General features: G+C 39.3%; 1 long non-coding RNA gene and 1 pseudogene across 1 annotated transcript in view; one reads left to right on the top strand and one right to left on the bottom strand.

The window, feature by feature from the left end:
- LOC132424994 (uncharacterized) overlaps positions 1-24325 on the top strand; it is a 111302-nt gene that overhangs the window by 66671 nt on the left and 20306 nt on the right. The window lies entirely within an intron of this gene.
- On the bottom strand, positions 18554-19003 carry LOC132424245 (calmodulin-like; annotated as a pseudogene).

Below are 24325 nucleotides of genomic sequence, written 5' to 3' on the forward strand. Positions count from 1 at the left end.
ATAATCACAAGGGTCCTTATAAAGAAGGCGGTGGGAAGGACAGAGTCAGAGGAGATGTGATGAGGGAAGCAGTGGTCAAGGTGATGCAGGGCCATTAGGCAAGGAATGCAAGTGGCCTCTTGAAGCTGGAAAAGACAAGGAAATGGATTTTCCCCCAGCTTCCAGAAGGAAGCAGATCTGCCTACGCCTCAACTTCAGGCCAATGAGACTGAATTTGGACTTCTGACCCCCAGAACTGAAAGATAATAAATTTTGTTGTTTTATGTCACTAAATTTGTGGTAATCTGTTACATCAGCAATAGGAAACTAATACAGAAATGTATCAAGAATCAAAGCTGGAGGGACACCCAATGGCCTTAGGTGTTGGCATGACTGAAACCTCAAACCTGCCTCATAAGGGCTGGGTTACGTCACTCCGAAAGGCCCCAGCATCTAAGTTCATTATTTCTTGGTTAGATATTAGTAACCCATACAAGATCTAAGCAATTACACTTTATTGTCATCTCTTTTGCTAAACCAGTGGTTACCAGATATTGGTGTGCATTAAAATCACCTGGAGGGTGATTTCTAGGCCCACCCTCACGGTAGGGTTCATGTAGGGCCCGAGAATTGCATTTCTAACAAGCTCCTCGCTGATGATATTTGTCTGGGGATCACAACTTCGAGAACTACTCTAATATCTATACTAGTCTCTTTTGCTCACTCTAAGAGGTGTTGTACAGATCTTCTCTCCCTTCTTTATTACACTGTCAATTCTCTTCTGTGTATCCTCAGAGTTTAGCAATGTGCCTGACTAAGTAGACATTTCATGAATGTCTGCTGATTCCCTGCCCTATCCCACTTATATTCCCTAAAAGTTAGGGACCAAGCTCCTTTCAGCAAAACATTCTATTGCACAAAGCATTCTTTAAGATGCAAAACTGTTTACAACCCCAGAAAATTTCATTGAGATATGAGCAGTCAGACACTATTTACAATTAAATGTGCATGGTCTGCTCTCTGGCATTTTTATATGTCTGAAAAACTAAGCTAATTATCTTTTGGTTGTTGGCAACTTCTCAATAAGAGAAGTCAAGTGTAATACTATCACGAGGCAGTTGGTGACATAAAGAAGAAAGAAATTATATTAGAAGAATAAACATTTTCTCCCCTGGGGGTAGGAAAGGGGGTGAGGAGAAGAAAACTACATTAGTAGTTTAAAATGCTCTTTTCTCATGAGAGCATTCAGGAACAACAATGTTGGTTTTTATCAGTTAACATTGAGTTCCTAGAGACGATGCAGTTCTGTTTCAATGCAGCCTTTCCCTGACAGCTCGAAGCTTGCTTTTGCCCCAGAACCATTTTCTAGCCTGATATGACTCTCCAGTTGAGCTCTAAAGAGAAGAGGATCTCAAAGTAGGTTTTTAATATTTCATAATGTTTTTAGAATTGTTGTGTTAAGGTGTCTAGAGGCCTCTGTGTATTGGATTCTTCAAACAATATTTTTTCTAGTTAGTTGGGCTGAAAAATATAACCAGACATTAGACATATTAGAATGACATATTAGAAATATTAGAATATGATATTCTATAAGGTTAGAAAGTATAATTACAATTTTCTTTTGTTATTGTAAGTTGGATGAAATCCATATTGATTTATCTTTTAGAATAAGGCAGCATGGTTATAAGGTACTCACTTTATAGTAAGACAGCTAGGAGAGAGAGATTTATTAATCCTAGCATCTATTATACTTTTTTTTTTTTTTTTTTTTGTGGTACGCGGGACTCTCATTGTTGTGGCCTCTCGCGTTGTGGAGCACAGTCTCTGGACGCGCAGGCTCAGCGGCCATGGCTCACGGGCCCAGCTGCTCCGCGGCATGTGGCATCTTCCCGGACCGGGGCACGAACCCGCGTCCCCTTCATCAACAGGTGGACTCTCAACCACTGCGCCACCAGGGAAGCCCTATTATACTTTTATTTAAATAGGATTGATATATTTTGGAAGTATTCAGTACAGAGGTGGCAAATACATGACTGACCAGACTGCATCTACCTGACTTTGCCCCATTGAACCCAAATGCATCTTCAGAATCCTTCTCAACATGTTAGATGATACAGGTAGAAGCCTGGCTCTGGATTCAAGACAGAGCTGGGTTTGAATATTTGCTACTGTAGTTACTAAAGACATGGCCTTGGACAAGGTTCTAATTTCTAGGCACTAGTGTTAGTAAACAGTGGTAATGATTATAGCTATCTTACTAAAGTTCTAGTGAGCTGAAATGAGAGAATGTAACACATTCCTTAGCACAGGGCCTGGCACAAAGAGCTCCATAATATTAGCTATTCTTCCTCTTATTATTATTATCATTAGCTAATAAGGATGGGTAAAGGGTGAAATTATTTGAGTGCCACCCTCCTCCATAGTGTTTAGATCATGTCCAGGCAGAGGCCTTATTTGTTAGGTTTCTGAGTCGCTTACCTATTTGGGCTCTATCCCTCTGGCATGACAGCACAGCTGAGTGAGCACACAGTCACCTACCCAACTGGGCTACAACCTTCTGATTCCAAGCCCAGCTCTCCCTGCAGCCTCCACCTCCTCCAAACCACCCTGCTCAAATTATGGTGGTTCAGACAGGAGAAGCTGCTGTTACTGTCATTTTCCACATCCTCTCAACCCTTAGAGCGCCCAGCTGAGAACTGTCTCGTACCACTTATTCCTGCTCCCATCTCTCACTAGAGTTTAAAGATATTGAATGCAAGAGCTCCATTCTATTTAGCTTCCCAAGTATATCTTAGACTCATCCAATTCTCTCCACATACATGCTGCCATCCCTCTAATTCAACACACCATTAATCTCTTGCCTGGATTGCTGAAATAGCCTCTTACATTGGCTCTTTCCTTCCTCTTTTACTTCCCTCCCAACCAGTCTCCATCTTGGCCAGTTTGATATTTTAAAAGTGCAGTCCTGACCATGATCCCTCCTTAAAATATTTCAACACCTTCCCAGGCTCTTGTAATAAAATGCAAAATCAAGAGCCAAGTCTACATGGGGCAATATGAATTTGCCTCTGCCTATTTCTCCATCCCCATATCATACTCTTTTCTCTGTGTCACAGCTATACTAGCATATTTCAGATCCTCACATAAGCCAACCTCTTTCCTTTCTCAGGGCCTTTGCACATTCTGTTCCTTTTGCCTGGAATGCTATTCCCTTGGCTGTTAACCTGCTTGGCTGTGATTCCCCCTTTAGGTTTTTGTTCAACTGTTCCTTCTTCAGAGAAGTCTTCACTCATTCCCCCTCCCTAATATAAGTTATATCCTCACCTATTATTCTCTCCAGATTATTTTTATTTTTCTTCCATGGAGCTCAGCATATAACTCTACACTTGCTTGTTGCATATTTCTTTCCCCTTCTACACTGTGATGCTTGTGTGCTTAATAATTCTTCTAGCTCAGGGAAAATCTTAAGCAGGTTCTGTTTAGCTTCACAAGTAAAAGAGCAGGACCTTTCCCTTTCTCATCATCATACCACGTGGTAGATTGTGAGGGCCCCACCTTCTTTTGGGGGAGGGTGCTTACCGTGTCCTGGTATTTTGCAGTGAGGTACCTGTCCTCATGGACTAACTTGGGTAAGGAGTGAACTAGGTCCAGGGACAGGAAAGTGTTACTTGAGCTGGGGGCGTTGCTTGGAATATTTGTCAGAGTAGGCTAAAATTTCTGTAACAAACTTCAACATTTTAGTGGCTTAAGAAAAATTAACTTCAGTTCACATAACACAGATGTTTCTGGTCAGAGTGGGACCAGAAACTCAGGGACTCTTCCAAGAAGGGACTTGGGGACCCAGGCTCCTTCCACCTTTTGGCTTTGCCATTTCCTGTGGCCTTGTAACCTGTCATTTATACCTGGCAGAACAGGAAAGAGGGAGCATGGGGATTGTATTGGAAGTATTTATGGACAGGATAGGAAATGATGTATATCACTTCTTCTCAAGACCATTGGCCAGAACTCCCTGCTTCATGATATGACTTCATCTTTTTGCAAGGGAGGCTGGGAAATAAAGCATAACTGTGTGCCCAGGAAGAAGAGGCGGGCACGGAGTTTGGATGCCTGGGGAAAGGATAGTTTGTATAGACCCAGTGTGGGTGGTGGGTTCTCCCTCTGTGTTGGGTAAATGCAGCCTGGTTGCCATCTGGTTCCTTGGTGCCCACAAATTCTCCTCACTCTGGCCCTGGGCTGAGATACAGCTGTGCTCATCCACAGCCCTTTCAGGTCTGGAGTGCTCCTTCCTTTCCCCGCTGGCCTCTGTGGCAATTCCCTTGCCCTCCATCTCTCTTCCCCCTTTCAGCTCAGATGAATCTTTGCCATCTAGTGAGGTGTCTGTATGGGTGTGGTCCATTCATGCTAACATACTGTTTATGCTTAATGTCATTTCTATTCCCCTAAAGTATAGGAAATCTCCTTTTATTCTCTGCTTTCTGCTTATTTCATCTCTCCACTGAGGCAATGAGCATAGCCTAGCTACTTGATTGGGAGGAGGGAAAGAAAACGTGAACTATTGGGAGAAATAACATTGGTTCATATTTCAAAAATATTGTCCCACAACAAGTTTAAGCTCAATGAAGGTAGAGACCTTATCTGTATATTCACCAGAATATCTCCAGAATCTAGCAAATGGACTCAATAAATATTTAGTGAACAAATAAATGCATGAATAAGCACATGAGTATTGTAAGAAACACCATTCCTCACAGGTATTCTCTTGCATCCTGATTCCTTCACGCCTTCTCAGTCTTTCCTTCTCCGGGGTGTGAGCAGTGCTCTGACAGTGCTCTGCGCTCTGCAGGTTTGACATATTGTCGTATACTTTTACACGTATCCCCGTAGACACTTGGAGAGAATAATAATCCAAGAAAACAGGACAGGGAACAATAATAAAAGGAAGAAGAATAAAAAACACCCAGTGCCTGGCACATAGGAGCCCTATAAATATTTACTGAATGAGAGAAAAGAAGAAATGCCAAGTTTTCCCCATTCAGGGACTGAAACAGGCAATTCATGGACATGCATTGAATTCCAACATTCTTTAGTTGAAAGTTTATTAAAGGGAGCTATGCTGTAGCCTGGCCACAATGTCACTCTTGTCCTTCAGCAATACACTAGCTTTGTTTTTCTAGCTGGTGTCTCCGACTCTCAAGGCCTATGTGAGTGCTGGGGGAGAGTTAATGCTCATGAGAGGCAGGATCAGGAGGCTCTGAGGTGGTTCCTGTGCAACACTGAGAAGGAAAGTGATGTGGCTTCATTTGGATTCTAAATCACTGCTTTATTTGCTAATATTTTTGGGGGGTGCAGAATGCAATGAAAAGCCTTCTCTAAACCTCTCCTCAATCTTTGGTGGCCAACACCTCAGGTTGGTACTCCTGACTCTCATATCAAACCCCTTCTTTCTGGTCTATGTCTATTTCACAGACTGAAAGACAAAAATACCATACCCAACCTCTCTTGAAGCCAAAGGAGGCATTTGACAGAATTCTGGACAGGGAGACAAAAGTTACTTTTTTCTACCGTGAATGGACAAGATGGCAGTAGGTGTAGCTGCCATCTTGTGACCATGAGGGAGAGGTCAAGAGAACCACAGAGACGTTGGCCCTGACACTGTTGAGCCACTGAACCAATGCTAGCAGACACCTATCTTCAGACTTCTCTTATGTGAGGGAAAAATAAACCCCCTCTTTGTTTAAGGCACAGAAATGACAGATTCACTTTCAGCCCAAAGTATCCCTTACTGACAGCGCTTCATTCTTTTATTTTCCTTTTTTTTCCGGATAAAAGTAAACAAAGCAGCTATATTTAATAAATATAAAAACGTTTCCACAAAATATTAAAATAAGTTTTTAAAATATGAAATTGCACAATAGGTGAAACAATTTTGAAAAAGAACAAAGTTGGAGAACTCACACTGCCTGACTTTAAGACTTACTCTAAAACTAAGTTTTTTATAAAGTCTTTATAAATCAAGACAGTGTGTTATTGGCAAAATGGACCAATGGAACATGACACCTAGTCCAGAAAAGATCGAATTGCAAAGTATTCATCACTGTGGAGCATATCCATACGGAGGAAAAATCCAACAACCTAAATTACCTCTTCTGCCTGGAGCTTCAAGTCAGCTCAATTCCCAGTGACTAAGCCTGAGATAAATTGTGATTGTAATGAATATGATTAAAAGTAAATTATTTTTCTTTTCTTTGAAAGCTTTTTTTTATAGTAAAGAAACTTTATTACCCCAATAAGTTATCATCATTTACTTGAAAAATAATAGCAGGAAATACAAAGAAGTAGCAGAAAAATACAGAAGTGGAAGACTTTTTCTAGTCCATCTTCACGACTATTTAAATCTTGAAGAGTAGTCAGAGAAATCCAAATATAAATATGTGATATAAACCCTATTTTCAAAACCTCACTTTTGTTTGTAGTACCTTTTTATTTTTAGGGGGGGGAGAATGGTTTATTATTTATTTTATTTTATTTTTTTAACATCTTTATTGGAGTATAATTGCTTTACAATGTTGTGTTAGTTTCTACTGTATAACAAAGTGAGTCAACTATACATATACATATATCCCCATATCTCCTCCCTCTTGCATCTCCCTCCCACCCTCCCTAGCCCACCCCTCTAGGTGGTCACGAAGCACTGAGCTGATCTCCCTGTGCTATGTGGCAGCTTCTCACTAGCTATCTATTTTACATTTGGTAGTGTATATAAGTCAGTGCCACTCTCTCACTTCGTCCCAACTTGCCTTCCCCTTCCCCATGTTCTCAAGTCCATTATCTATGTCTGCATCTTTATTCCTGTCCTGCCCCTAGGTTCCTCAGAACTGTTTTTTTTTTAATTCCATATATATGTGTTACGATACGGTATTTGTTTTTCTCTTTCTGACTTCACTGTGTGTGAAACATTCTCGGTCCATCCACCTCACTTCAAATAACGCAATTTCGTTCCTTTTTCGGGCTGAGTAATATTCCATTGTATATATGTGCCGCACCTTTATCCATTCATCTGTTGATAGACACTTAGATTGCTTCCATGTCCTGGCTATTGTAAATAGTGCTGCAGTGAACATTGTGGTACATGACTCTTTTTTTTTCTTAACACCTTTATTCGGGTATAATTGCTTTAAAATGGTGTGTTACTTTCTGCTTTGTAACAAAGTGAATCAGTTATATATGTACACATATGTTCCCATATCTCTTCCCTCTTGCATCTCCCTCCGTCCCACCCTCCCTATCCCACCCCTCCAGGTGGTCACAAAGCACCGAGCTGATCTCCCTGTGTTATGCGGCTGCTTCCCACTAGCTATCTACCTTACGTTTGTTAGTGTATATATGTCCACGCCTCTCTCTCGCTTTGTCACAGCTCACCCTTCCCCCTCCCCATAACCTCAAGTCCGTTCTCCAGTAGGTCTGTGTCTTTATTCCTGTCTTACCCCTAGGTTCTTCATGACATTTTTTCCCTTAAATTCCATATATATATGTTAGCATAGGGTATTTGTCTTTCTCTTTCAGACTAACTTCACTCTGTATGACAGACTCTAGGTCTATCCACCTCATTACAAATAGCTCAATTTTGTTTCTTTTTATGGCTGAGTAATATTCCATTGTATATATGTGCCACTTCTTTATCCATTCATCTGATGATGGGCACTTAGGTTGTTTCCATCTCCGGGCTATTGTAAATAGAGCTGCAATGAACATTTTGGTACATGACTCTTTTGAATTTTGGTTTTCTCAGGGTATATGCTCAGTAGTGGGATTGCTGGGTCATATGGTAGTTCTATTTGTAGTTTTTTAAGGAACCTCCATAATGTTCTCCATAGTGGCTGAACCAATTCACATTCCCACCAGCAGTGCAAGAGTGTTCCCTTTTCTCCACACCCTCTCCAGCATTTATTGTTTCTAGATTTTTTGATGATGGCCATTCTGACTGGTGTGAGATGATATCTCATTGTAGTTTTGATTTGCATTTCTCTCATGATTAATAATGTTGAGCATTCTTTCATGTGTTTGTTGGCAGTCTGTATATCTTCTTTGGAGAAATGTCTATTTAGGTCTTCTTCCCATTTTTGGATTGGGTTGTTTGTTTTTTTGTTATTGAGCTGCATGTGCTGCTTGTAAATTTTGGAAATTAATCCTTTGTCAGTTGCTTCATTTGCAAGTATTTTCTCCCATTCTAAGGGTTGTCTTTTCGTCTTGTTTATGGATTCCTTTCCTGTGCAAAAGCTTTGAAGTTTCATTAGGTGCCATTTGTTTATTTTTGTTTTAATTTCCATTTCTCTAGGAGGTGGGTCAAAAGGATCTTGCTGTGATTTATGTCATAGAGTGGTCTGCCTATGTTTTCCTCTAAGAATTTGATAGTTTCTGGCCTTACATTTAGGTCTTTAATCCATTTTGAGCTTATTTTTGTGTATGGTGTTAGGGAGTGATCTAATCTCATACTTTTACTTGTACCTGTCCAGGTTTCCCAGCACTGCTTATTGAAGAGGCTGTCCTTTCTCCACTGTACATTCCTGCCTCCTTTATCAAAGATAAGGTGCCCATATGTGCGTGGGTTTATCTCTGGGCTTTCTATACTGTTCCATTGATCTACCTTTCTGTTTTTGTGCCTGTACCATACTATCTTGATTACTGTAGCGTTGTAGTATAGTCTGAAGTCAGGGAGCCTGATTCCTCCAGCTCTGTTTTTCGTTCTCCAAATTGCTTTGACTATTCGGGGTCTTTTGTGTTTCCATACAAATTGTGAAATTTTTTGCTCTAGTTCTGTGAAAAATGCCAGTGGTAGTTTGATATGGATTGCATTGAATGTATAGATTGCTCTGGGTAGTAGAGTCATTTTCACAATGTTGATTCTTCCAATCCAAGAACATGGTATATCTCTCCATCTATTTGTATCATCTTTAATTTCTTTCATCAGTGTCTTATAATTTTCTGCATACAGGTCTTTTGTCTCCTTAGGTAGGTTGATTCCTAGATATTTTATTCTTTTTGTTGCAGTGGTAAATGGGAGTGTTTTCTTGCTTTCACTTTCAGATTTTTCATCATTAGTGTATAGGAATGCAAGAGATTTCTGTGCATTAATTTTGTCTCCTGCAACTTTACCAAATACATTGATTGGCTCTAGTAGTTTTCTGGTAGCACCTTTAGGATTCTCTATGTATAGTATCATGTCATCTGCAAACAGTGACAGCTTTACTTCTTTTTTCCAATTTGGATTCCTTTTCCTCTCTGATTGCTATGGCTAAAACTTCCAAAACTATGTTGAATAAGAGTGGTGAGAGTGGGCAACCTTGTCGTGTTCCTTATCTTAGTGGAAATTCTTTCAGTTTTTCACCATTGAGGATGATGTTGGCTGTGGGCTTCTCATATATGGCCTTTATTATGTTGAGGAAAGTTCCCTCTATGCCTACTTTCTGCAGGGTTTTTATCATAAATGGGTGTTGAATTTTTAAAAATGCTTTCTCTGCATCTATTGAGATGATCATATGGTTTTTCTCCTTCAATTTGTTAATATGGTTTATCACATTGATAGATTTGCGTATATTGAAAAATCCTTGCATTCCTGGAATAAACCCCACTTGATCATGGTGTATGATCCTTTTAATGTGCTGTTGGGTTCTGTTTGCTAGTATTTTGTTGAGGATTTTTGCATCTATGTTCATCAGTGATATTGGCCTGTAGTTTTCCTTCTTTGTGACATCCTTGTCTGGTTTTGTTATCAAGGTGATGGTGGCCTCGCAGAAGGAATTTGGGAGTGTTCCTCCCTCTGCTATATTTTGGAAGAGTTTGAGAAGGATAGGTGTTAGCTCTTCTCTAAATGTTTGATAGAATTCGCCTGTGAAGCCATCTGGTCCTGGGCTTTTGTTTGTTGGAAGATTTTTAATCACAGTTTCAATTTCAGTGCTTGTGATTGGTCTGTTCATATTTTCTATTTCTTCCTGATTCAGTCTTGGCAGGTTGTGCATTTCTAAGAATTTGTCCATTTCTTCCAGATTGTCCATTTTATTGGCATAGAGTTGCTTATAGTAATCTCTCATGATCTTTTTTATTTCTGCAGTCAGTTGTTACTTCTCCTTTTTCATTTCTATTGATTTGAGTCTTCTCCCTTTTTTTCTTGATGTGTCTGGCTAATGGTTCATCTATTTTGTTTATCTTCTCAAAGAACCAGCTTTTAGTTTTATTGATCTTTGCTGTTGTTTCCTTCATTTCTTTTTCATTTATTTCTGATCTGATTTTTATGATTTCTTTCCTTCTGCTAGCTTTGGGGTTTTTTTGTTCTTCTTTCTCTAATTGCTTGAGATGCAAGGTTAGGTTGTTTATTCGAGATGTTTCCTGCTTCTTAAGGTGGGCTTGTATTGCTATAAACTTCCCCCTTAGAACTGCTTTTGCTGCATCCCATAGGTTTTGGGTCGTTGTGTGTCCATTGTCATTTGTTTCTAGGTATTTTTAAATTTCCTCTTTGATTTCTTCAGTGATCACTTCGTTATTAAGTAGTGTATTGTTTATCCTGCATGTGTATTTTTTACAGATCTTTTCCTGTAAATGATATCTAGTCTCATGGCGTTGTGGTTGGAAAAGATACTTGATACAATTTCAATTTTCTTAAATTTAACAAGGCTTGATTTGTGACCCAAGATATGATCTATCCTGGAGAATGTTCCATGAGCACTTGAGAAAAAAGTGTATTCTGTTGTTTTATAAATATAAATATCTATTATATTTATATTTATAAATATATTTATATTTTTATTTATATAAATATAAATTATTATATTATATATTTATATTTATAAATATATTTATATTTATAAATATAAATATCTATTATAAATATCTATAAATATCTATTAAGTCCATCTTGTTTAATGTATCATTTAAAGCTTGCGTTTCCTTATTTATTTTCATTTTGGATGATCTGTCCATTGGTGAAGGTGGGGTGTTAAAGTCTCCTACTATGAATGTGTTACTGTCGATTTCCCCTTTTATGGCTGTTAGTATTTGCCTTATGTATTGAGGTGCTCCTATGTTGGGTGCATACATATTTACAATTGTTATATCGTCTTCTTGGATCGATCCCTTGATCATTATGTAGTGTCCTTCTTTGTCTCTTCTAATAGTCTTTATTTTAAAGTCTATTTTGTCTGATATGAGAATTGCTACTCCAGCTTTCTTTTGCTTTCCATTTGCATGGAATATCTTTTTCCATCCCCTTACTTTTAGTCTGTATGTGTCTCTAGGTCTGAAGTGGGTCTCTTGTAGACAGCATATATAAGGGTCTTGTTTTTGTATCCATTCAGCCTATCTGTGTCTTTTGGTGGGAGCATTTAGTCCATTTACATTTAAGGTAATTATCGATATGTATGTTCCTATTCCCATTTTCCAAATTGTTTTGGGTTCATTTTTATAGGTCTTTTCCTTCTCTTGTGTTTCTTGTCTAGAGAAGTTCCTTTAGCATTTGTGGTAAAGCTGGTTTGGTGGTGCTGAACTCTCTCCGCTTTTGCTTGTCTGTAAAGGTTTTAATTTCTCCATCAAATCTGAATGAGATCCTTGCTGGGTAAAGTAATCTTGGTTGCAGGTTTTTCTCCTTCACCACTTTCAGTATGTCCTGCCATTCCCTTCTGGCTTGCAGGGTTTCTGCTGAGAGATCAGCTGTTAACCTTATGGGGATTCCCTTGTATGTTATTTGTTGTTTTTCCCTTGCTGCTTTTAATATGCTTTTTTTGTATTTAATTTTTGACAGTTTGATTAATATGTGTCTTGGCATGTTTCTCCTTGGATTTATCCTGTATGGGACTCTCTGTGCTTCCTGGACTTGATTAACTATTTCCTTTCCCATATTAGGGAAGTTTTCAACTATAATCTCTTCAAATATTTTCTCAGTCCCTTTCTTTTTCTCTTCTTCTTATGGAACCCCTATAATCCGAATGTTGGTGCATTTAATGTTGTCCCAGAGGTCTCTGAGACTGTCCTCAGCTCTTTTCATTCTTTTTTCTTTATTCTGCTCTGCAGTAGTTATTTCCACTATTTTATCTTCCAGGTCACTTATCCGTTCTTCTGCCTCAGTTATTCTGCTATTGATCCCATCTAGAGTACTTTTAATTTTGTTTATTGTGTTGTTTATCGTTGCTTGTTTCCTCTTTAGTTCTTCTAGGTCCTTGTTAAATGTTTCTTGCATTTTGTCTCTTCTATTTCCAAGATTTTGGATCATCCTGACTATCATTATTCTGAATTCTTTTTCAGGTAGACTGCCTATTTCCTCTTCATTTGTTAGGTCTGGTGGGTTTTTATTGTGCTCCTTCATCTGCTGTGTGTTTTTCTGTCTTCTCATTTTGCTTATCTTACTGTGTTTGGGGTCTCCTTTTTTGCAGGCTGCAGGTTCGTAGTTCCCGTTGTTTTTGATGTCTGTCTCCAGTGGCTAAGGTTGGTTCAGTGGGTTGTGTAGGCTTCCTGGTGGAGGGGACTAGTGCCTGTGTTGTGGTGGATGAGGGTGGATCTTGTCTCTCTAGTTGGCAGGTCCACGTCTGGTGTTGTGTTTTGGGGTTCCTGTGGAGTTATTATGATTTTAGGCAGCCTCTCTGCTAATTGGTGGGGTTGTGTTCCTGTTTTGCTAGTTGTTTGGCATAGGTTTTCCAGCACTGCTGGTTGTTGAGTGAAGCTGAGTGCTGGTGTTGAGATGGAGATCTCTGGGAGATTTTCGCCGTTTGATATTATGTGGAGTTGGGTGCTCTCTTGTTGACCAGTGTCCTGAAGTTGGCTCTCCCACCTCAGAGGCACAGCAGTGACTCCTGGCTGCAGCAACAAGAGACTCCACACGGCTCAGAATAAAAGGGAGAAAAAGTAGAGAGAAAGAGTTAGTAGAAGTAGATAGAAAGAAAGAAAGAAAGAAAGAAAGAAAGAAAGAAAGAAAGAAAGAAGGTAAAGTATAATAAAGTTATTAAAATTATTTATTAAGAAAAAAATTTTTTTAAAAAATGGACAGATGGAACCCTAGGACAAAGCTATACAGAGAAAATCTCACACAGGAGCATACACATACACACTCACAAAAAGAGGAAAAGGGTAAAAATATCATAAATCTTGCTCTCGAAGTCCACCTCCTCAATTTGGGATGATTAATTGTCTATTCATGTATTCCACAGATGCAGGGTACATCAAGTTGATTTTGGAGCTTTAATCCGCTGTTTCTGAGGCTGCTGGTAGAGATTTCCCTTTCTCTTCTTTGTTCTCACAGCTCAGAGGGACTCAGCTTTGGATTTGTCCCGGCCTATGCGTGTAGGTCGCCAGAGGGCGTCTGTTTTTTGCTCAGACAGGACGGGGTTAAAGGAGCCGCTGATTCGGGGGCTCTGGCTCACTCAGACCGGGGGGAGGGAGGGGCGCGGAGAGCGGGGTGAGCCTGCGGCGGCAGAGGCCAGCGTGACATTGCACCAGCCTGAGGCCTGCCATGCGTTCTCCCGGAGGAGTTGTCCGTGGATCCTGGGAATCTGGCAATGGCAGGCTGCACAGGCTCCCCGGAAGAGGGGTGTGGATAGTGACCTGTGCTCGCACAGAGACCCCTTGGTGGCGGCAGCAGCAGCCTTAGCATCTCCCGCCCGTCTCTGGGGTCCGCGTTTTTAGCCGCGGCTCGCACCCGTCTCTGGAGTTCCTTTAAGCAGCGCTCTTAAACCCCTCTCCTCGCACACCAGGAAACAAAGAGGGAAGAAAAAGTCTCTTGCCTCTTCGGCAGCTCCAGAGCTTTTCCCGGACTCCCTCCCGGCTAGCCGTGGTGCACTAACCCCTTCAGGCTGTGTTCACGGAGCCAACCCCAGTCCTCTCCCTGCACTCCAACCAAAGCCCGAGCCTCAGCTCGCAGCCCCGCCCTCCCCGGCGGGTGAGCAGACAAGCCTCTCGGGCTGGTGAGTGCCGGTCGGCACCGATCCTCTGTGCAGGAATCTCCCCGCTTTGCCCTCCGCACCTCTGTTGCTGTGCTCACCCCCGCGGCTCCGAAGCTCCCCCCTCCGCCTCCAGCAGTCTCCGCCTGCGAAGGGGCTTCCTAGTGTGTGGAAACCTTTCCTCGTTCACAGCTCCCTCCCACTGGTGCAGGTCCCGTCCCTATTCTTATGTCTCTGTTTTTTCTTTTTTTCTTTTGCCCTACCCAGGTACGTGGGGAGTTTCTTGCCTTTTGGGAGGTCTGAGGTCTTCTGCCAGCATTCAGTAGGTGTTCTGTAGGAGTTGCTCCACGTGTAGATGGATTTCTGGTATATCTGTGGGGAGGAAGGTGATCTCTGCGTCTTACTCTTCCACCATCTTCCCCTCCGCCCTACATGACTCTTTCTGAATTATGATTTTCTCAGGGTATATGCCCAGTAGGGGGATTGCTGGGTCAAATGGTAGTTCTATTTTTAGTTTTTTAAGAAACCTCCATACTATTCTCCATAGTGGCTGTATCAGTTTACATCCCACCAACAGTGCAAAGAGGGTTCCCTTTTCCCCACATCCTCTCCAGCATTTATTGTTTGTAGATTTTTTGATGATGGCCATTCTGACCAGTGTGAGGTAATACCTTATTGTAGCTTTCATTTGCATTTCTATAATGATTAGTGATGTTGAGCATCCTTTCATGTGTTTGTTGGCTCTGTATATCTTCTTTGGACAAATGTCTATTTAGGTCTTCTGCCCATTTTGGATTGGGTTTTTTGTTTTTTTGATATTGAGCTGCATGAGCTGCTTGTATATTTTGGAGATCAATCATTTGTCAGTTGCTTCATTTGCAAATATTTTCTCCCATTCTGAGGATTGTCTTTTCATCTTGTTTATGGTTTCCTTTTCTGTGCAAAAGCTTTTAAGTTTCATTAGGTCCCATTTGTTAATTTCTGGGTTTTTTTCCATTTCTCTAGGAGGTGGGTCAAAAAGGATCTTGCTGTGATATATGTCATAGAGTGTTCTATGTTTTCCTCTAAGAGTTTGATAGTTTCTGGCTTTACATTTAGGTCTTTAATCCATTTTGAGTTTTTTTTTTTTTGTGCATGGTGTAAGGGAGTGTCCTAATTTCATTCTTTTACATGTAGCTGTCCAGTTTTCCCAGCACCACTTATTGAAGAGGCTGTCTTTTCTCCATTATATAGTCTTGCCTCTTTATCAATGACAAGGTGACCATACGTGCATGGGTTTATCTCTGGGCTTTCTATCATGTTCCATTGATCTATATTTCTGTGCCAGTACCATACTGTATTGATTACTGTAGCTTTGTAGTATAGTCTGAAGTCAGGGAGCCTGATTCCTCCAGCTCCATTTTTCTTTCTCAAGATTGCTTTGGCTATTCGGGGTCCTTTGTGTTTCCGTACAAATTGTGAAATTTTTTGTCCTAGTTCTGTGAAAAATGCCTTAGTTTGATAGGGATTGCATTGAATCTGTAGATTGCTTTGGGTAGTAGAGTCATTTTCACAAAGTTCATTCTTCCAATCCAAGAACATGGTATATCTCTCCATCTGTTTGTATCATCTTTAATTTCTCTCATCAGTGTCTTATAGTTTTCTGCATACAGGTCTTTTGTCTCCTTAGGTAGGTTTATTCCTAGGTATTTTATTCTTTTTGTTGCAGTGATAAATGGGAGTGTTTCCTTAATTTCTCTTTCAGATTTTTCATCATTAGTGTATAGGAATGCAAGAGATTTCTGTGCATTAATTTTGTATCCTCTACTTTACCAAATTCATCGATTAGCTCTAGTAGTTTTCTGGTAGCCTCTTTAGGATTCTCTATGTATAGTATCGTGTTATCTACAAACAGTGACAACTTTACATCTTCTTTTCCAATTTGGATTCCTGTTATTTCTTTTTCTTCTCTGATTGCTCTGCCTAAAACTTCCAAAACTATGTTGAATAATATTGGTAAGAGTGGGCAACCTTGTCTTGTTCCTGATGTTAGTGGAAATGGTTTCATTTTTTCACCATTGAGAACAATGTTGGCTATGGGTTTGCCATATATGGCCTTTATTATGTTGAGGAAAGTTCCCTCTATGCTTTCTTTCTGGAGGGTTTTTATCATAAATGGGTGTTGAATTTTGTTGAAAGCTTTTTCTGCATCTATTGAGATGATCATATGTTTTTTATCCTTCAGTTTTTTAATATGGTTTATCACATTGATTGATTTGCATATATTGAAGAATCCTTGCATTCCCGGGATAAATCCCAGTTGATCATGTTGTATGATAGTTTTAATGTGCTGTTGGAGTCTTTTTCCTAGTATTATTTTTAAAACTATCTGTATTGGAGTATAATTGCTTTACCATGGTGTGTTAGTTTCTGCTGTATAACAAAGTGACTCAGCTGTATGTATACATATATCCCCATATCTCCTCCCTCCTTCGTCTCCCTCCCACCCTCCCTATCCCACCCCTCTAGTTGGACACAAAGCACCAAGCTGATCTCCCTGTGCTATGCAGCTGCTTCTCAGTGGCTATCTTCTCTTACACTTGGTAGTGTATATATGTCCATGCCACTGTCTCACTTCATCCCATGCTTGCTAGTATTTTGTTGAGGATTTTTGCATCTATGTTCATCAGTGATATTCGCCTGTAGTTTTCTTTCTTTGTGACATCTGTGTCTGGTTTTGGTATCAGGGTGATGGTGGTCTCGTTGAATGAGTTTGGGATTGTTCCTCATTCTGCTATATTTTGGAAGTGTTTGAGAAGGATATGTGTTAGCTCTTCTCTAAATGTTTGATAGAATTCGCCTGTGAAGCCATTTGGTCCTGGGCTTTTGTTTGTTGGAAGATTTTTAATTACAGTTTCAATTTCAGTGCTTGTGATTGGTCTGTTTATATTTTCTATTTCTTCCTGGTTCAGTCTCGGAAGGTTGTGCTTTTCTAAGAATTGTTCCATTTCTTCCAGGTTGTCCATTTTATTGGCATATAGTTGATCCTCTCATGATCATTTGTATTTCTGCAGTGTCAGTTGTTACTCCTCTTTTTGCATTTCTAATTCTATTGATTTGAGTCTCCTCCCTTTTGTTCTTGATGACTCTGGCTAATGGTTTATCAAAACTGTTTATCTTCTCAAAGAACCAGCTTTTAGTTTTATTGATCTTTGCTATTGTGTCATTCATTTCTTTTTCATTTATTTCTGATCTGATCTTTATGATTTCTTTCCTACTGTTAACTTTGGGGTTTTTTGTTCTTCTTTCTCTAATTGCTTTAGGTGTAAGGTTAGGTGGTTTGTTTGAGATTTTTCATGTTTCTTGAAGTAGGATTGTATTGCTATAAGCTTCCCTCTTAGAACTGCTTTTGTTGCATCCCATAGGTTTTGGGTCATCGTGTTTTCATTATCATTTGTTTCTAGGTATTTTTTGATTTCTTCAGTGATCTCTTGGTTATTTAGTAGTGCATTGTCTAGCCTCCATGTGTTTGTATCTTTTACAGTTTTTTCCCTGTAATCAATATCCAGTCTCATAGCATTGTGGTCGGAAAAGATACTTGATACAATTTCAATTTTCTTAAATTTACCAAGGTTTGATATGATCTATCCTGGAGAATGCTCCATAGACACTTAAGAGCAAAGTGTATTCTATTGTTTTTGGATGGAATGTCCTATATAAATATCAATTAAGCCCATCTTGTTTAATATGTCATTTAAAGCTCGTGTTTCCTTACTTATTTTCACTTTGAATGATCTTTCCATTGGTGAAAGTGGGGTGTTAAAGTTCCCTACTATTATTGTGTTACTGTTGATTTCCCCTTTGATGGCTCTTAGCATTTGCCTTATGTATTGAGGTGCTCCTATGTTGGGTGCATAAATATTTGCAATTGTTTTATCTTCTTCTTGGATTGATTCCTTGATCATTATGTAGTGTCTTTCTTTGTCTCTTCTAATAGTCTTTATTTTAAAGTCTATTTTGTCTGATATGAGAATTGTGACTCCAGTTCTCTTTCTTTTTTTTTTTTTTTGTTAGGTAAATTGTAATTTTTATTGGAAAACAAATATACATCTTGGAGTCGATTTGAGGCAAATTGTGCCTTAAGCAGATTTTCTTTAAGTGGCTAAAACAACAAGCAAGTAACAATAAAAGAAATTGTTTCTGGTAAAGGACCAGCAGTACAAAAAGATAGTGTATGGGTCCTGGATAAAACACCAATTTTGCAATAGTGCTACTTTTAAGTACATACTGTTGACTGTTCATAGTCCACACAGAGTTACAACTCCACACTTCAAGAACAACATGATGACAGTTCCTAAAGAAAACAACTTAAAAAAAAAGGCATAACCCACATGTTCCCTCATTTGACAAACTCAGTCTAAGTTTAGAAGTGCAGAAGGGCTTAGATATATCCAGAGTAAGCCACATGCAACGTGTTACTTGTTTAATTTTTCTAAAATATAAGGTTTCAGGACAATGACAGTAAGATAAGAGAATAAAACATGGAGGAATGAAGTCCTAATACATGCATATTTTTTTTGACAGTAGGGTGAAACCTTTTACAGATAAGTTACAAACAAAGAAAAGGCAAATAAACGTTTTTGTACAAGAAATTTAACACACTCTGTACAATGTCTTCACTTTGCTGTCATCAATTGTACAAACTCTTCATAGTTTACTTGATTATCACCATCAATATCTGCTTCCCTGATCATTTCATCAACCTCTTCACCTCTTAACTTCTCTCCAAGGTTTGTCATCACATGGCAGAGCTCTGCTGCACTAATATAGATATTACCATCCTTATCAGATACATGGAATGCTTCCCTAATTTCTTCCTAACTGTCTGCATCTTTCATTTTTATTGCCATCATTGTCAGAAATTCCGGGAAGTCAATTGTGCCATTACCATCAGCATCCACTTCATTAATCATGTACTGTAAGTCTGCTTCTGTGAGATTCTACCCATGAGACCTCATTACAGTTCACAATTCCTTTGTTGTTATAGTTCCATAACCATCCTTGTCAAATAGTGAAAAAGCTTCTTTGAATTCTGTAATCTGCTCTTCAGTCAGTCACTCAGCCATGCTGCAAGCGCTACTGGTCTCCAGGACGCGACTACACAACCACTCAGCTCACTTGCTCCACTTGGACTCCAGCTTTCTTTTGATGTCCATTTGCATGGAATATCTTTTTCCATCCCCTCACTTTCAGTCTGTATGTGTCCCTAGGTCTGAAGTGGGTCTCTTGTACCCAACATATATACGGGTCTTGTTTTTGTATCCATTCAGCCAGTCTATGTCTTTTGGTTGGAGCATTTAATCCATTTACATTTAAGGTAATTATCTATATGTATGTTCCTATTCCCATTTTCTTAATTGTTTTGGGTTTGTTATTGTAGGTCTTTTCCTTCTCTTGTGTTTCCTGCCTAGAGAACTCCCTGTAGCATTTGTTGTTAAGCTGGTTTGGTGGTGCTGTATTCTCTTGGTTTTTGCTTGTCTGTAAAGGTTTTAATTTCTCTGTCAAATCTGAATGAGATCCTTTCTGGGTAGAGTAATCTTGGTTGTAGGTCTTTCCCTTTCGTCACTTTAAACACATCCTGCCACTCCCTTCTGTCTTGCTGAGTTGCTACTGAAAGATCAGCTGTTAACCTTATGGGGATTCCTCTATATGTTATTTGTTGCTTTTCCCTTGCTGTATTAAATATTTTTTCTTTGTATTTAATTTTTGATAGTTTAATTAATATGTGTCTTGTCATATTTCTCCTTGGCTTTATCTTGTATTGCACTCTCTGTGCTTCCTGGACTTGACTGACTATTCCCTTTCCCATATTAGGGAAGTTTTCAACTATAATCTCTTCAGATATTTTCTCAGTCCCTTTCTTTTCCTCTTCTTCTTCTGGGACCCCTATAATTCAAATGCTGGTGCATTTAATGTTGTCCCAGAGGTCTCTGAGAGTGTCCTCAATTCTTTTCATTCTTTTTTCTTTATTCTGCTCTGCAGTAGTTATTTCCACTATTTTATCTTCCAGGTCTCTTATCCGTTCTTCTGCCTCAGTTATTCTGCTATTGATTCCTTCTAGAGAATTTTTTATTTCATTTATTGTGTTGTTCATCATTGTTTGTTTGCTCTTTAGTTCTTCTAGGTCCTTGTTAAACGTTTCTTGTATTTTCTCTATTCTATTTCCAGGATTTTAGATCATTTTTACTATCATTATTCTGAATTCTTTTTCAGGTAGACTGCCTATTTCCTCTTCAGTTGTTTGGTCTGGTGTGTTTTTACTTTGCTCCTTCATCTGCTGTGTATTTCTCTGTCTTCTCATTTTGCTTAACTTACTGTGTTTGGGGTCTCCTTTTCACAGGCTGCAGGTTTGTTGTTCCTGTTGTTTTTGGTATCTGCCTCCAGTGGGTAAGGTTGGTTCAGTGGGTTGTTTAGGCTTCCTGGTGGAGGAGACTGGTGCCTGTGTTCTCGTGGGTGAGTCTTGATATTGTCTTTCTGGTGGGCAGGACCATGTCTGGTGTGTGTTTTGGGGTCTCTGTGGCCTTATTATGATTTTAGGGAGCCTCTCTGCTAATGGGTGGGGTTGTGTTCCTGTCTTGCTAGTTGTTTGGCATGGGGTGTCCAACACTGGAGCTTGCTGGTCATTGCGTGGACTGGGTCTTAGCATTGAGACGGAGATCTCTGGGAGAGCTCTTGCCGAATGATATTATGTGGGACCAAGACGTCTCTGGTTGTCCAATGTCCTTATCTGGGCTCTCCCATCTCAGAGGCTCAGGCCTGACACCTGGCCGGAGCAACAAGACCCTGTCAACCACACAGTTGATTTTGGAAGCCGAGAAATACCTCTGCAAGTTGGAGGTCCAGGAAAGCTGGTGGTGTAGTTCCAGTCCAAGACCCAAGCCTGAAGGCCTGGAGAAACATGCCGCAAGTACACTTCCAGGGCAAAGAGGCGGGTCTGTAGTACCTTTTGTTTTCCTTTGTGCTCTGTCTAGTTTCATTTGCTCATAGGTTGCTCTGGGCAGAGGCCTTGCACCGATGCTTCAGACCAGAATTCCTAGTGAGAAATGGTTCTTCTCCAAAGCTTTTTAAAATTTATTTTTAAATTTACATTCAGTACAATTCTCTCTTTTTGGTGTACAGTTGTGTGAGTTTTTAAAATTTTTAATATATCCTTTGTTACAGATTTTTTTAATTGAAATATAGTTGATGTATTATATTGTGTAGGATCAGGTGTACAGCAAAGTGATTCAGTTATATATATATATTTTTTTCATGTTATTTTCCATTACTGGATACTAGAAGATATCGAATATTGTTCCCTGTGTTATACAGTAAATCCTTGTTGCTCATCTATTTTATGTATAGTAGTTTGTGTCTGTTAATCCCATACTCCTCATTTCGCCCTCCCTCTTCCTTTTCTTCTTTTTTATTCTCTTTTTTATACAGCAGGTTCTTATTAGTTATCCATTTTATACATATTAGTGTATATATGTCAATCCCAATCTCCCAGTTCATCCCACCACCATCACCACCACTTTCCCCCTTGGTGTCCATACATTTGTTCTCTACATCTGTGTCTCTATTTCTGCCTTGCAAACTGTTTCATCTATACCATTTTTCTAGATTCCACATATATGTGTTAATATACGATATTTGTTTTTCTCTTTCTGACTTACTTCACTTTGTATGACTTCTCTAGGTCCATCTACGTCTCTACAAATGACCCAATTTTGTTCCTTTTTCTGGCTGAGTAATATTCCATTGTATATATGTGCCACATCTTCTTTATCCATTCATCTGTCGATGGACATTTTGGTTGCTTCCATGTCCTGCCTATTGTAAATAGTGCTGCATGAATATTGGGGTGCATGTGTCTTTTTGAATTATGGTTTTCTCTGGGTATATGCCCAGTAGTGGAATTGCCGGATCATATGGTAGTTCTATTTTTAGTTTTTTAAGGAACCTCCATACTGTTCTCCATAGTGGCTGTATAATTTACATTCCCACCAGTAGTGCAGGAGGGTTCACTTTTCTCCACACCCTTTCCAGCATTTGCTGTTTGTAGATTAAGAGTGAACTCTGCACTAGCCTTTTCTTGGCAAGGCTACACATCTCCAATCCAAGGTTTTCTTGCTATCTCCCTCTGATCTCCCTGGAGTTTTAGAAAAACTCCTGAGCCCCTCAGGTGAGCCAGTCCTGGCACTGTCCAGTATCAGCACCAGCTATACTACCTCTAGTCTGGAGCAGTTGCTGGGATGGTTCTTTCTTGTGCTCCCACCCACCCCCCTTTTCCTGCCTTTACTAATTTTCTCCCCAGACACATCATCCATCCCCCTCCATCAGGTATCTTTGGCTCTGTTTCCTTCTTTCTCATTCCTTCCCCTAGACCGTGATATAGATCATGTCATCCCCTTGATTAACCCTCCAACAAATTCTGCTTTCACAGGGTGCATTCCTTCAACACATCAGAGGCCTCGGGCATCACTGGTCATTGGTCTTCCATCAGGAGTGCTCTGCCCACATCTTGGCATGCCCAACCCTCTCTGGACATTAAGATCTCCCACCACATCTTTTCTTCTCAAGCAGGTCTTCCTGACCACTCTACCTCCCCACCCTGCATCACTTCACCCGTTAAAATTTTTTTCTTCAAAGCTTTATTAGTCTCTGATTATCTTGTTCATTATTTTGTTTTCTTTATTATTTGCCATCTCCCCTCACCTAAGTCTCCATGAGAGCAAGGGCCTTATCTACTAAAAGATGACATTTGTCTTTGGTTTATAAGAAAATGAATTAACTTTCAGGGAAAGGTCCAGGTAGTGTGTCCCTGTTTCCTCAGAACAGTCTGGGTTATTTCCATGTCATTATTAATAGCACTCACTTTCATTCTCAAAAGTGTGCCAGTGGGATGGTGAGAATACCTTTCTCTGGGTCTCTTGTCATTGGTGCTAAGCACTAAGAATTATCTTTTTGTGTTTTTTTTTATTGAAGTATAGTTGATTTACAACGTTAGTTTCGGGTGGACAGCAAAGTGATTCAAGTTCACATATGTATATATAAATATATATATATTCTTTTCCCTTATAGGTTATTATAAAATATTGAGTATAGTTCCCTGTGCTATACAGTAGGTCCTTGTTGGTTATCTATTTTATGTATAACAGTGTGCTTATGTTAATCCCAAACTCCTAACTTTTCCCTTCCCCCCTTTCTCCTTTAGTAACCATAAGTTTGTTATGTCTGTGAGTCTATTTCTGTTTTGTATATAAGTTCATTTGTTGTTTTGTTTTTTTTTTAGATTCTACATGTAAGTGATACCATATGATATTTGTCTTTCTCTGTCTGGCTTACTTCACTTAGTATGATAATCTCTATGTCCATTCATGTTGCTGAAAATGGCATTATTTCATTCTTTTTTATGGCAGAGTAATATTCTATTGTATAAATATACTACATCTTTTTTATCTATTCATCTGTTGATGGACATTTAGGTTGTTTCCATGTCTTGGCTATTGTAAATAGTGCTGCAGTGAACATTGGGCTGCATCTATCTTTTTGGATATATGCCCAGGAGTGGGATTGCTTGGTCATATGGTAGCTCTATTTTTAGTTTTTTAAAGAACCTTCATACTGTTCTCCATAGTGGCTGCACCAATTTACATTCCCACCAACAGTGCAGGAGGGTTCCCTTTCTCCACACTCTCCCCAGCATTTACTGTTTGTAGAATTTTTGATGATGGCCATTCTGACCTGTGTGAGGAATTATCTTTTTGTGATCAGCACTCTTTGTAACCAAACTTCCCTGACACAAGGAAGGCCTCAGCCTCAATGTAGATTTGATTTGAGGCAGGGAATGGATATGGGGTAAACATACAAACTGTAAATGTCAGCTCCCTCAGTTGACATAAAATTATTTCTCTGCTATAAAAGTACATTTGACTATTTTTAATAATTTCAGAGTATCCTGGCATATGGATGCCTGCTAATTTATCTAACTAATCCCTTATTAATGAATATTTCAATTCTTTTCAGTTTTTTCGTTGTTAACAATGTTGTGACAATGAACATTCATATATATTTGTTTTTGTATACTGGTGAAAATTCTCATCAGGTTAAATTTCTACATATGAAATTGCTGGATCAAGAGGTCCTCATGTTTACAAAGCTGATGGTTATTGTCTAAGGCCATTTGAAACAGGAAATTCCACTAAAGCAAGCATGTGTTTCAGTTTCCATTTGGGGGTAATACACTTATATTTTACACATACATACAAATATGCCCTCTATGAGGAAAAATTTTTAGATATTCAAACTATATAATTATCTTTTGCATTCCCAGCTTTTACTTTAATGATCTCTAATGCATGCATATGGAGTGAATTCATGGATCATTAGCAGTGATATGCCTTTTG

This window comes from Delphinus delphis, chromosome 4 (genome assembly GCF_949987515.2).
Source record: "Delphinus delphis chromosome 4, mDelDel1.2, whole genome shotgun sequence".
NCBI lineage: Eukaryota > Metazoa > Chordata > Mammalia > Artiodactyla > Delphinidae > Delphinus > Delphinus delphis.